The 12,203-nt window shown below is 42.6% G+C and overlaps 1 long non-coding RNA gene across 10 annotated transcripts in view; it reads right to left on the bottom strand.

The window, feature by feature from the left end:
* LOC137546984 (uncharacterized) overlaps nt 1-12,203 on the bottom strand; it is a 178,580-nt gene that overhangs the window by 16,193 nt on the left and 150,184 nt on the right. For 5 of the 10 annotated variants that reach the window (XR_011026420.1, XR_011026426.1, XR_011026425.1 and 2 more), the window contains one exon: nt 10,553-10,690. The exons of 2 other annotated variants lie outside the window; for them this stretch is intronic. This is a non-coding gene — a long non-coding RNA (uncharacterized lncRNA). Of the gene's footprint in view, nt 1-2,774; nt 2,885-10,552; nt 10,691-12,203 lie in introns of all 10 variants that reach the window. 3 more of the 10 variants (XR_011026423.1, XR_011026427.1, XR_011026430.1) reach the window with 3 other exon arrangements.

The following is a 12,203-nucleotide window of genomic DNA, read 5'->3' as shown; positions in this document are numbered from 1 at the left end:
GATATTTTTAGTATATAGGAGTCTTGCTGTGTGTTTTTTTTTTTTATTTTGTGATGTCTCTTTAATTTACATTATGTCTCTGAAATCTGTGTCCGTCAGTCCCTTGCATAATGTTGACGGACTTTTGTATGTAGATAGACACAGCAGGGGGATTTTTTTCAGGGTGTATAAAAAAAAAAAGTCAAATGGTTTATCCCAGCAAACTCAACTGTCTATTACAATGCTCGCGCTTACCCTCATCAATAAACGTTACATAGAAGGACCCCCCGCATTCAGGCATCCCGCAGGCTGTGATGGAGGCAGCTGTCAGCGCAGACTTTGCTGGGCAATGAGACGCTCTTACTGGCTTCGCCTGCGGGTCTGCCACTGATGACGTGCGCGTTATGACTCTGAGCTGCGATAAGACAGGGGGCAGCACATACTGTCAATAACACTACAGATCTGCTAAGGCTCTGCAGTGTTATTGACAGTATGTGCTGCTCCCTGTCTTATCGCAGCTCAGAGTCATAACGCGCACGTCATCAGTGGCAGACCCGCAGGCGAAGCCAGTAAGAGCGTCTCATTGCGCAGCAAAGTCTGCGCTGACAGCTGCCTCCATCACAGCCTGCGGGATGCCTGAATGCGGGGGGTCCTTCTATGTAACGTTTATTGATGAGGGTAAGCGCGAGCATTGTAATAGACAGTTGAGTTTGCTGGGATAAACCATTTGACTTTTTTTTTATACACCCTGAAAAAAATCCCCCTGCTATGTCTATCTACATACAAAAGTCCGTCAACGTTATGCAAGGGACTGACGGACACAGATTTCAGAGACATAATGTAAATTAAAGAGACATCACAAAATAAAAATAAAAAACACACAGCAAGACTCCTATATACTAGAAATATCTACTGTTGGATGATTAAAAATTAATCGATTCGCAGGAGTGGTCCTTTAAACGCCAGGAACTGTATAAAAGAGGGAGGGAGGACCACTAGACACCACAGAACCATATGGGGTGGGAGGAGGGCCACTAGACACCAGGGATCTGTGTAGGGGAAGGAGGGGGATCCTCTACAAATTAAGGAAATGTATAGAGAAGAAAAGAGGGCCATTAGACACCAGGGAACTGTACAAGGGAGGGAGATGGCCACTAAACATTGAGTTTAACCCACAACATTGCCCCATGTTCAATTTCAGCCCACTTTATATTTGAGTTTGACACCCCTGGTGCAATAAAAATAATGCAAGTGTTACAGACAAGGGCTTTGTTTAAAGGACAACTGTAATGAGATAGATATGGAGACTGCCATATTTACTTCCTTATAGACAATACCAGTTGCTCGGCAACGCTGCTGGTCTATTTGGCTGCAGTAGTGTCTGAATCACACCAGAAACAAGCATGCAGATAATTGTGTCAGATCTGACAAGAATATCAGAAACACCTGATATGCTGCATGCTTGTTGAGGGTCTAAGGCTAAAAGTATTAGAGGCAGAGGATCAGCAGGACAGCCTGGCAACTGGCATTGTTTAAAATGAAATAACTATGGCAGCCTCTATATCCCACTTGTTACAGTTGTCCTTTAATGTTGTTCTAAACATGCTGAAGGGAAACCATGCTAAATGCCTTTTCCCTTGAAGGTTTGATCTGATTTTCGGATCACATTCCAGTCCCAAGGGTATCATGATTATCACTGTACCCCATTTTGACTGATGCAATTTGATATCTCCCTTTTTACTAGACTGCCTTTAGTGAATTGAAACCAATGGGAGTGCAAGAAAATTACATACCAAATGTGGTGTTATGCAATTTTCTTGCAATTTCACAGTTTTTTTTTGTTTTTGTTTTTTACTAACAAATCATTGGAAAATGAAAACACAATTGCACCATGAAAATGAGCAATTACACAAATTACACAAACAAACAAACAAAAACACTTTGTCTACATACAGTAGAAACAATTATGATTACATTGCAGTGTGTTAAGGCCTAGGCTCTCAACGTGTGGTACGCGTACCCCAGGGGGTACTTCTGATGGTTCCAGGGGGTGGCATGATATACTTAACCAAGAACAACAAATTTAGAGTTTAAGAAAATTATACATCTTATATAAACAACACCAGATTTGTATTTTATCTAATTAAAAGCAATAGTAAATGTGTGGAAATGGTTTAGGAACCAAGTATCATGTACTAGGATTAAATATATATTTGTCAAGGGGTACATGTGATAATGTTTACTATGCTAGGAATTACTTGGTGAGTACAGGGTTTTAATAGGGGTACATACCAATAAAATGTTGAGAAACACTGTGTTAAAGGACCGAACAATGTAAGATTCTAGTTTTGTTGGGCCAGTTGCTGCTTGGAAGAAAAACAGGAAAGCAACAATTCTCTAAAAAGAACACTTCTACACTGTTGTGTTTGCCAGTACGCATACATGCATATAATAATACATTTCTGATTTGTATACAAATATTAAAGCCCCACTACAGCTTTTATAAAAGGTTAAGTACAGTACTGTGCAGGTAGCAGAGTCTGTTTTTATGTTTTCGGAAAAAGAAAATGTTGCTGTACCGTGTTAGCTAAGAGAATTATATAGGTAAGAAAAACAAGGCATTTAAAAAAATAATAATAGCTTTTAATGGCCAGCTGAAAAATGAAAAATACCTTTATAATGCAAGCTCTCTGAATGCATACCCGAAGAAGACTAGCCCCCTGAAAGCTTGCGTTATGAAACTTTATTCAATTAGCCATTAAAATATATAATTTCTGATATTGTGCTTTTCCTACCTACATCTCTATGTATCCTCAAAAGACATGGCAAGCTGCTCAGATAATGCAGCATGTAGCATGGGGGGGGGCAGGGATGTACACATTCAGAGAGGTAGAGAGGACCCAAACTAAAAAAAGAAAAAACAGAAAGAAAAGCTGAGCATATTTTACCCACAGCATTACGGATAGAATACAGATACGGATATACGGATATAATGCAATATTACCTAGATACGCGTACGTTAAAAAGGGGCGCTGGGAAAAAAGGGCGCCGGGTTTTTAACGATAAGCATTGATAACGTTTAAAAATGTATTGTACTGTATTTCATTTAAAATTAATGTTTTATAAAGTTATAAATCATTAAATAATGTGCATTAAATCGGCAATTGTAAAAACGTTAATCTTTCGTTTAAATAGTGAAACGTATAATAACGTTTAAAATTTTTTTTTACTAAGTAACCCTCCCTGTACCTACCCCTAACCCCTAGACCCCCCTGTTGATGCCTAAACCTAAGACCCCCCCTGTTGGTGCCTAAGTAACCCTCCCTGTACCTACCCCTAACCCCTAGACCCCCCTGTTAGTGCCTAAACCTAAGACCCCCCTGTTGGTGCCTAAACCTAAGACCCCCCTGTTAGTGCCTAAACCTAAGACCCCCCTGTTGGTGCCTAAACCTAAGACCCCCCTGTTGGTGCCTAAACCTAAGACGGCCTGTTGGTGCCTAAACCTAAGACCCCCCTGTTGGTGCCTAAACCTAAGACCCCCCTTTTGGTGCCTAAACCTAAGACCCCCTGTTGGTGCCTAAACCTAAGACCCCCCTGTTGGTGCCTAAACCTAAGACCCCCCTGTTGGTGCCTAAACCTAAGACCCCCCTGTTAGTTTTTTCGTTTAAAAATAATGTTAAAAAAAAAATGTACTGTTTTTCGTTTAAAAATAATGTTTAAAAAAAATATTGTACTGTTTTTCGTTTAAAAATAAAATTTAAAAATGTATAAATCATTTAATAATGTGTAATCATGAGAAACAGTAATAAAACATTAAGTCTCCGGGCGCCGCTTTTAAAACGTTATTTTTCTCCGGCGCCCTTTTTTCCTATCGGGCGCCCATTAAACGATATTTATTATAGGAGTGAATGGCGGCGCCCGATTTGTCCACTAGCCTCAGGCGCCCGAATTTACTGTTCCCCCTAGATACTCCTCTACTATTACTTTTTTGATAAGTGGGTTTCTGCATCAATTTTAGCCTTTAGCCTTCTGCCATCTTTAAAATGCAAATCATACTAAAAGGGCAAGCACATAAAATTGCAAAAGTATGTGCTATTTCTGCACTTTTTTCCCATTTGAGACTCTGGATGCCAGATTGGGGGGCGGAGTGAGGGGGGGGGGCACTTCAGCCTGCAATTGGATCAATTAGTTAAATAAATGTTTATAAGGGGTGGGGTGGAGCTCACCATGTAATCCCTACCATAGTCATAGTCTGTCTGTTCTACCATATTATTATGCATTTATGTAGCACTTACATCTTCTGCAGTGTTAGAAAGTACATGGATATGTCAGCTCCAAATCATGGGACAAATGGGCCAAAGGCTTACATTTCTCTGGTGGACCCTTAGTGTGCCATTCCAACCATGACTTCTTTAGATAACATGATCACACTTGGAAGAGAGAATTTTAGAATGAAGGAACCAATGGGGTAGCAATAAGGGATGCAGAGGTTGTAACCGCACCGGGGCCCCTGGACCAGAGACGTCCATTAGGAACTCTCCTTCATCCATCTTATTAGCTATTCATAGGTACTATTCTGTAATGATGAACATCTCTATAAGTGCATTGCATAGTGGTAATTCAAAGTGCTAGCTGCGTGTAGGAAAAAAAAATATGCAAATCGGCCCAGCGGGGCCTGAGAAATCCTCCTACGCAGATTACCCGGAGCTGAGCTCGGGATAACCGGCAAGGAGGTTAAAGAGACTCTGTAACAAAAAAAAGTTCCCCTGGGGGGTACTCACCTCAGGAGGGGGAAGCCTCAGGGTCCCAATGAGGCTTCCCCCACTCCTGTAGCTGCAGGCAGTCCAGCGCTGGCTCCCCCGAAGTGTCCCGGAATTTTCCCTCGACAAGCCTGACAAGTGCTGATTTATTTATCTTTCCTGACTCCAGCGGGGCGCTGTTGCGGCTCTCCGCACAGAGATAGGTGAAAATAGTCTATCTCTGTCGGGTTCGCTCTACTGCGCAGGCGCAGGAGACTTGCGCCTGCGCATCAGAGCGGCCCGACAGCGATCGGCTATTTTTTCTGCCTATCTCAGAGCTGAGAGCCGATACTGCGCCTGCACTGGAGCTGGGAAGGTAAATATTTACATCCCCCACTGTTCGGGGAGCTTTAATGCCGCTGCCGTAGGACCGAGGAGGGCGGGGGAAGCCTCAATAGGATCCGGAGGCTTCCCCCACCCGAGGTGAGTACCCCCCAGGGGAGGTTTTTTTTTTATTACAGGTTTTCTTTAAAAAAAAAACAGAAACATCTGAACATTCTGCTTACAGAACTACTAGATGGTTCCTGCAGATCAGCTTCAGCACTACAAAGCTCAAAGCATTCCTTCGTGTACAGCAAAGCATATTGCACTGTCCTCTAAGCTGACCTTCATTGTACGGCATTTAGGTTATTGTGCTGTAGCAAAGCTCATGCTGTGATACAAAATATAAGGCAAAATTTCAGGTTCGGTTGCTTTGCTATTTTCCAGTGAAATCTAAAATGCAGCTGCCTGAACAGGGGTATAAGAAATGCTTGTTTTCAGCAGGTACTGTGAGTTCTGCAAGCTGAGATTCTGTTGTATGAATATTTATCACCAGCTCCTCCATCCACAGCAACAAGACTACAGCCAGTTTGTTTCTAGAAATGCAGAACGTTCTTCCTTACATCCAAACAGCAAATTAATACAGAGAGAAACAAACTGACTGCTTCACTGAAACTGATGATTTTAGTGTGAAACTGAGTTGGAGTGATCCAGAAGAAAGATGTGAATGAAATGTACAGAGCAATGAAGAGTGACAGCTGCCATTAATATATGTTCCACTTGAAAAAGTCACAATGGCTAGGCTCAGATTCCATGTACTAGCTCAAATCACTTTTAAAACATATTTTTTTTCTACTTTTTTGCCTCTTTTTTTTTATTTATTTTTTTTGGAGGCAATCGCTTGCACTTGGAATGGAAGCCACTGGAACAGAGCCTGCTGTTTAGGCCCCATTCACACTATGGCGTTAATTCACTAATGATAACGTGTCCAAGCAGCCCGTGTTAATATTAGCAAGCGCACGCTACACAAGGTCCTGTCAGCGTAGCATGAGGTCTTAACTTACACGCAATCCTTCTTATTGCCGCACAATGTGATGGTAGCGCTACTAGCACAGGCTCTACTACATTAATTAACATAGTAGTGGCCATGCTAGTGAAGTATTGTGGATGTGCTACCATCGCATCGTGCAGAAATAGAAAGAATAGAAGTTAAGCCCGCATGGTACACTGACAGTGGCACGCATTGCATGTGCTCGCTAATATTATTCCACGCTGCTTGGGCGCGTTATCATTAGTGAATCAACCTGTGTGTCCATTGCATTAGGGCACATCGGACAATATAACATGATGCAATTTCAGGCAGTCCACTACTTCCAAACAGGTTATGTTCCTGGAAATTTTAAGTGGAATTTGTTTGTAAGTTGAGTCCTGTACTATTCATAGTGAATAGATTTACTTTCGGACAACTCTGGATTTAAACATATATCATAAACAATGTTTTTTGGCAATTTGTTTTTAATTTGTTTTAAACTACTTGCAACATTTTGTACAATACTGTAATATGTAACAACAAAAATATATAATAACAAAACCAGTAATGTATATTTTGTATATGGAACCAATTTTGTTTGTATGTATGAGAAGCTGCAACTCAAGTTGTTTGTAAGTAGGGGACTGCCTGTATGTCAATGGCGCATTCACACTGTTGAGTTTTCAGCGCAGCACAACAATTTCCATCGGGATAACGCACTGCATGCAGAGCATTATCGGGTGATGCTTACCGCTTGGGGTGAGAGAGTCGCAGTAGTTGGGCACATCCACTGGTAAAACTTCAAGTTTAATCCTTCCAATGAAAATAACCACAGCCAGCCCAACATTCGTATTACGAGGAGAGCATACCAAACAGTGCAGAGGTTGACAACTGTTTTTCACCAACCACTGTAGTGCTTCATTAGGTTCTGATAAAGCTCTACAGTGGTTACTGCGAAACAGAAGTTGACCTCTACACTGTACAATGTGGATGTTGCACTGACTATTGTGATTTTACTCTCTTTCAGAGATCTGGTCCTTATTTTATCTATTTCAAAGCTGTGTAAAGGCTCATACACCCCTCCAACAAAGTGCAAAACCAACTCCGCAACATGACTGGCCGTACAATCAAGTGATTACACGACTCGGATCCCCTTGAGAAAGTCACGTGTACGAAACCGGTCAGGGCAGAGTCATTGAGCGTGAGAGCCAGGAGCGGATGAGACAGTGAGTGAGCTGCTGGAGGCAATCCTCCTGTCAACACCACCCCTGCGCTCCTTTGTATGCCTGTAGTAGACATACATGGAACACATGTAAGTTTTAATTTTGGAATCATATAACTGCAATGAAAGTTTTTATAGACGATATTACGCTATGCGAAGGTGATTTATTTTTGTATGCACTTGAATAACGGAGGGAGAGGGAGGAACAAGACCTATTGGAGCCCACATTAGACCACAAGGATTAACATATACGCATATGATCATTTTGTATGATCTGAGGATTCGGTGAGTGTACCTGCAAGCAGTGTGGTGGTGGTGTATGATATTTGCTGATTTCTATGGAAACCAACCAACTAAACAACCAACTCATTTGCATATTGCACACTCAAGCAGAATGATAGACTGCACAATATGGCTACCTTCAAACATCTTGTACATACGTGGCCAACTGCACAATATCAGCCCTACAGTTGTATGAGTTGATCTGCTGGTTGGATTGCGCATGGAGCCTATTATCAGTTGGTTGTCTAGTCATTTGCCATGTATACACACACCTGATTATACAACAGACAAAAATCAGACGACAATCAGGCAGTTTGGTTGAGCGTGTGTATGGACTTTTAGAATCTCATTACTCATGTTTAATTTGTGATCATTTGTGATAATACATCAGAAAAAAAAACAGTAGCTAGAATAGTAGAGTAGTATACCTACAGAATATGCATAGATATGGGAACATACAAGCAAAAAATCCATACTGAAGAGTCTTATACTGGGAATCGTTCCAACGTTGATCAGGTAGACTCTGCACCCTTTATGTGGCATGTATAATGTCCCACTTCTTTTCACACATACACTTCAATGCATTTTGTTGTTAAAGTCACTTCTAATTCCCTGGACATTTCATTTTGTTTTATGTGCTACGGGCTAGAAGATCCACTGACAAACAACTCAGGCTCATCTACCTTACTTATTTAAATGAAGCCTTAATTTGTTTTGAAATTATTTATTATTTCATAAGCCATCTGCTCTTGTTGAGAGATCGTTTACACGAGGCAGAGCTGCCTAGCGCAGCGTATACAATGCCCATGAGTGCTGCTTCGCTTCGATATACAATATGATATCAGTTACAAGCTGAAAAAAAAGGTCATCTTACAGACGTGTCATTTATTTTATTTTTGAACAATGCATTAGATAATAGCAATCAATGGCTCCTGCTAAACACATGCTATCTCACCTCCGAACAACACGAAATGCGTTTCCTGGCAGCTCACTACCTGCTCAGTATTGCAGCTGTTCTCTTTCCAGGCAATGAGAATAGGATTTGTTTTCAGAGGTTACTTACAATGGCGCTTTAATGTGCTTGTAATTGTTGTTGTATCATTGTAGAGAGAATGCTTAATAATTAAAATTTCAAGTGTTACCTCAAAGTATACATACAGATCAGAACAGGTTTAAATATAGCTCATGCAGACAAGTAGTTGCACCATGGTAACACACTTTGAAGGCATTAGACTTGCTTGAGATTTTAACAAATTTGGACTCCAACTGTTCTGTGTGATGTGAACAACCACATGCAGCGCAATGATAACAGCTTTTACTGCAGCGATCCTTAAAGCCAATCTAAAGGCTAAACCTAAAGACAGATAGCAGAGCTAGAGCTGATGTGTTTAGCACTGCTCTGTTTTGCCTGTCTAAGTTGTTATTTTCTGTAGTGTAGTGAGTAGGTGACCTCCTCCTTCTCCTCTCCCCAGCGCTTGGCTTATGTTGGAACTCTTAACAAGGTACCTTTCAATCAAAGGAGGGGTCCATGCACACTATTCAATCTGGAACAATTTAAGATTACTGTCCTATCTTATACGTAAAGACATCAGGCCTTACACCGACGATCGTTTCGAGACCAAACCAGTCCCCTTTGTCAAGGTAAGGGCAGAAAAAACATACATGTGTGCAGACTACTCCTTTGATTAAGCACCAGCAACCACTCTTACAAGTGTACGATTCTTTCTTGTTTAAACATGGAACCTTCCACAAATCCAGCCAGTTAAAACTCCCCAAAGATGAATACTAGGCGCCATGTGCACATCCATAATCTTTGTATGAATTGAATGACTATATTAACATAAACTGTTGAAGTATTGAAAGATCCATAGTTTTAAAGATTTGAATAGATGGTGTAAGGTGAAGTGAAATTGGCTGTAGAGTGAGTTGATGTCCTAAGCTTTTCTGGTGATCAGTGAAGCTCATCTGTCATGTTAAACCACCCTGGCGTTCTGATTAAATCGCCAGGGTGGCTGCGGGAGGGTTTTTTTTAAATAAAAAAAAAACTATTTCATGCAGCCAACTGAAAGTTGGCTGCATGAAAGCCCACTAGAGGGCGCTCCGGAGGCGATCTTCCGATCGCCTCCGGCGGCAAGAGATAACACGGAAGGCCGCAATGAGCGGCCCTCCGTGTTTCGCTTCCCTCGTCGCCATGGCGACGAGCGGAGTGACGTCATGGACGTCAGCCGACGTCCTGACGTCAGCCGCCTCCGATCCAGCCCTTAGCGCTGGCCGGAACTGTTTGTTCCGGCTACGCTGGGCTCGGGCGGCTGGGGGGACCCTCTTTCGCCGCTGCACGCGGCGGATCGCCGCGCTGCAGCGGCGATCAGGCAGCACACGCGGCTGGCAAAGTGCCGGCTGCGTGTGCTGCTTTTTATTTGGTTGAAATCGGCCCAGCAGGGCCTGAGCGGCAGCCTCTGGTGGTGTTGGACGAGCTGAGCTCGTCCAGACCGCTCAGCAGGTTAAAGAACAAATAATGAGTCTTGAAAAGTCACAGAGGAAGAACTTTCTACTGTTTGCCATGCAGTTTTCATGATAACATATTTAATTATGTGCTTTACCATCATGTAAAATACTTGACCAGGTTCACTTTAAGGTCCTCAAGGATGGCAGAAGGCAGTTGGATTTGATATATGATTAATATTTTATCCTCAAAATGCCTACCTCTTAATTAACTAACCCACCTACTGTAAGACCAATCACCTAACCTAACTTTCAACCTAAGACTAACCATCACCTAACTTATTTAAACATTTCTATACCCCAACCTATCTACTGATCTATCAGTATTCCTTGCCTTAATTCATACTTTTCTTAAATCTAAATTTCAACCCTTTATTAACCTTAGCATATTCTAAATGAACTTAAGTATAAGATTGTTGTCATCCCCAATCCTAAACATCTTTGATCTTTAGCAACCTCAGTATTAGTCATACTTACCCACTGGGGAAAAAAAGGTATATTGACACTTAGTTTGGGACTGTGCACAACCAAACAGTGGTAAAAACTGCTGCTTCATATCAAGGCTTCTTCTGAAGAGAGGAAAGAGGTACCGTATATGTGTAAATATCATTGGCACTAGGGAGAATCAGAGAAAAATGAACAATACTTTCTAAGACTGTCATAGGACATCAGAAACCAAATAACTTGAAGGCGTTTTAGGACACAAAATGTTCTCAGGGCTAGAAGAGAAAGCACTGATCAAAAGAAAATGGTGCTGTCACCGAAGAACAATGTGGGTGAGAACCATATTCCATTCTTGTTAAATAATGTAACGATCGGTGGGCGCAGAGAGTATCTGATTACCGGTGATCTGCAGTATCACCGGAAATACAGATATATACCAGATTATAAGTGAACTGCAGTCTCACCGATAATCCGATATACAAACTAACCTCTGATCACCGGAATAGAGTGTAGTGTTTGGTGTAACTGTAACACTAAGAGGACAAGGCCTCAATGCAGTAAGGAGTACTGCACAGATTCCTTCCGCAGACCTGAGCTCTCCAAGACGGGAGGAGTCAGACTGACAGTAGGAAGGGATATCTGAAAGTGACCCTCAGGAGGAAGGATCGCTAACAGAGCGAAGAACCGCCTCTAACGGTAAGGTCGGTTCTCGAGGTCGGACAAGCCAGGTCGTACACACACGGACAGATAAAGTACAGGATCAGGAGGCAAAGGCAGAGTCAAAGTACAGGCAGGGTTCAGCAACGGGGTATCAGAAATATCGGGGTACAAAATCAGGAGGCAGAAGCAGAGTCAAAGTACGAGCCGGGGTTCGGCAACAGAGTATCAGAAATATCGAGGTGCAAGATCAGAGTTCAGGAGGATAGTCAAGGCAGGCAAAAGTCATAACAGATAATCACAATCAAACTAGTACTTTAGCTATCAACAGAATCTAGCTTAGTGTAGGATTACAGCTCCAGCTGGTCCCGGCACACTAACGGATCTAACTACGGATCTGGGTGCTCCCACATATGTGAACGCAACGCCAGACAAGGAGCAAGTGAACAACCAGCAGTATATATACTCTAGGACCTTTCCAGGACCTCCCTAATTGCTGGTCCAATGGGAGCAGTGGAATTTGTCAGCTGACCCAGCTGGTCAGCCGACACCCTTCTAACTGCTATTTAAATTCTGCCTCAGTGCTCGCGCGCGTGTAAGTCTGAATCTTGGTGGACTATCAGTCCCAGCCACACCAGTACTGTTTTGCAATGTATCTAATGCGGGGGTCGCCTCTGATGTGGATTCCGCCGTTACCAATGCGGATTCCGCCGCACTGCCCATGCGGCATGCGGCGTTTTTTCCGCGTTGTGACGCCATGCTAGACGCGGAAACAGCCGCCTCACCTCGAGAGACGACGGCTTTTCCGCGTTTCCTCACAGTACCCCCCTCCCGAGGAGTGGACTCCGGACAACTCCCACCAGGTTTCTCGGGATGTACAGCATGAAATTCCTTCACTAACTCGTCCGCATGCATGCGGTTCCTAGGTACCCATTGCCTCTCCTCAATCCCGTACCCCTTCCAATGTATGAGGTACTGTACCGAGTTCTGTACAGTACGTGAATCTATGATCTTCTCCACTTCGTAC

The sequence above is a fragment of the Hyperolius riggenbachi genome, chromosome 1, assembly GCF_040937935.1.
Source record: "Hyperolius riggenbachi isolate aHypRig1 chromosome 1, aHypRig1.pri, whole genome shotgun sequence".
Classification (NCBI taxonomy): Eukaryota; Metazoa; Chordata; class Amphibia; order Anura; family Hyperoliidae; genus Hyperolius; species Hyperolius riggenbachi.
The sequence above is the reverse complement of the archived record's forward strand: the minus strand, read 5'-3'. Positions and strand labels throughout refer to the sequence as shown.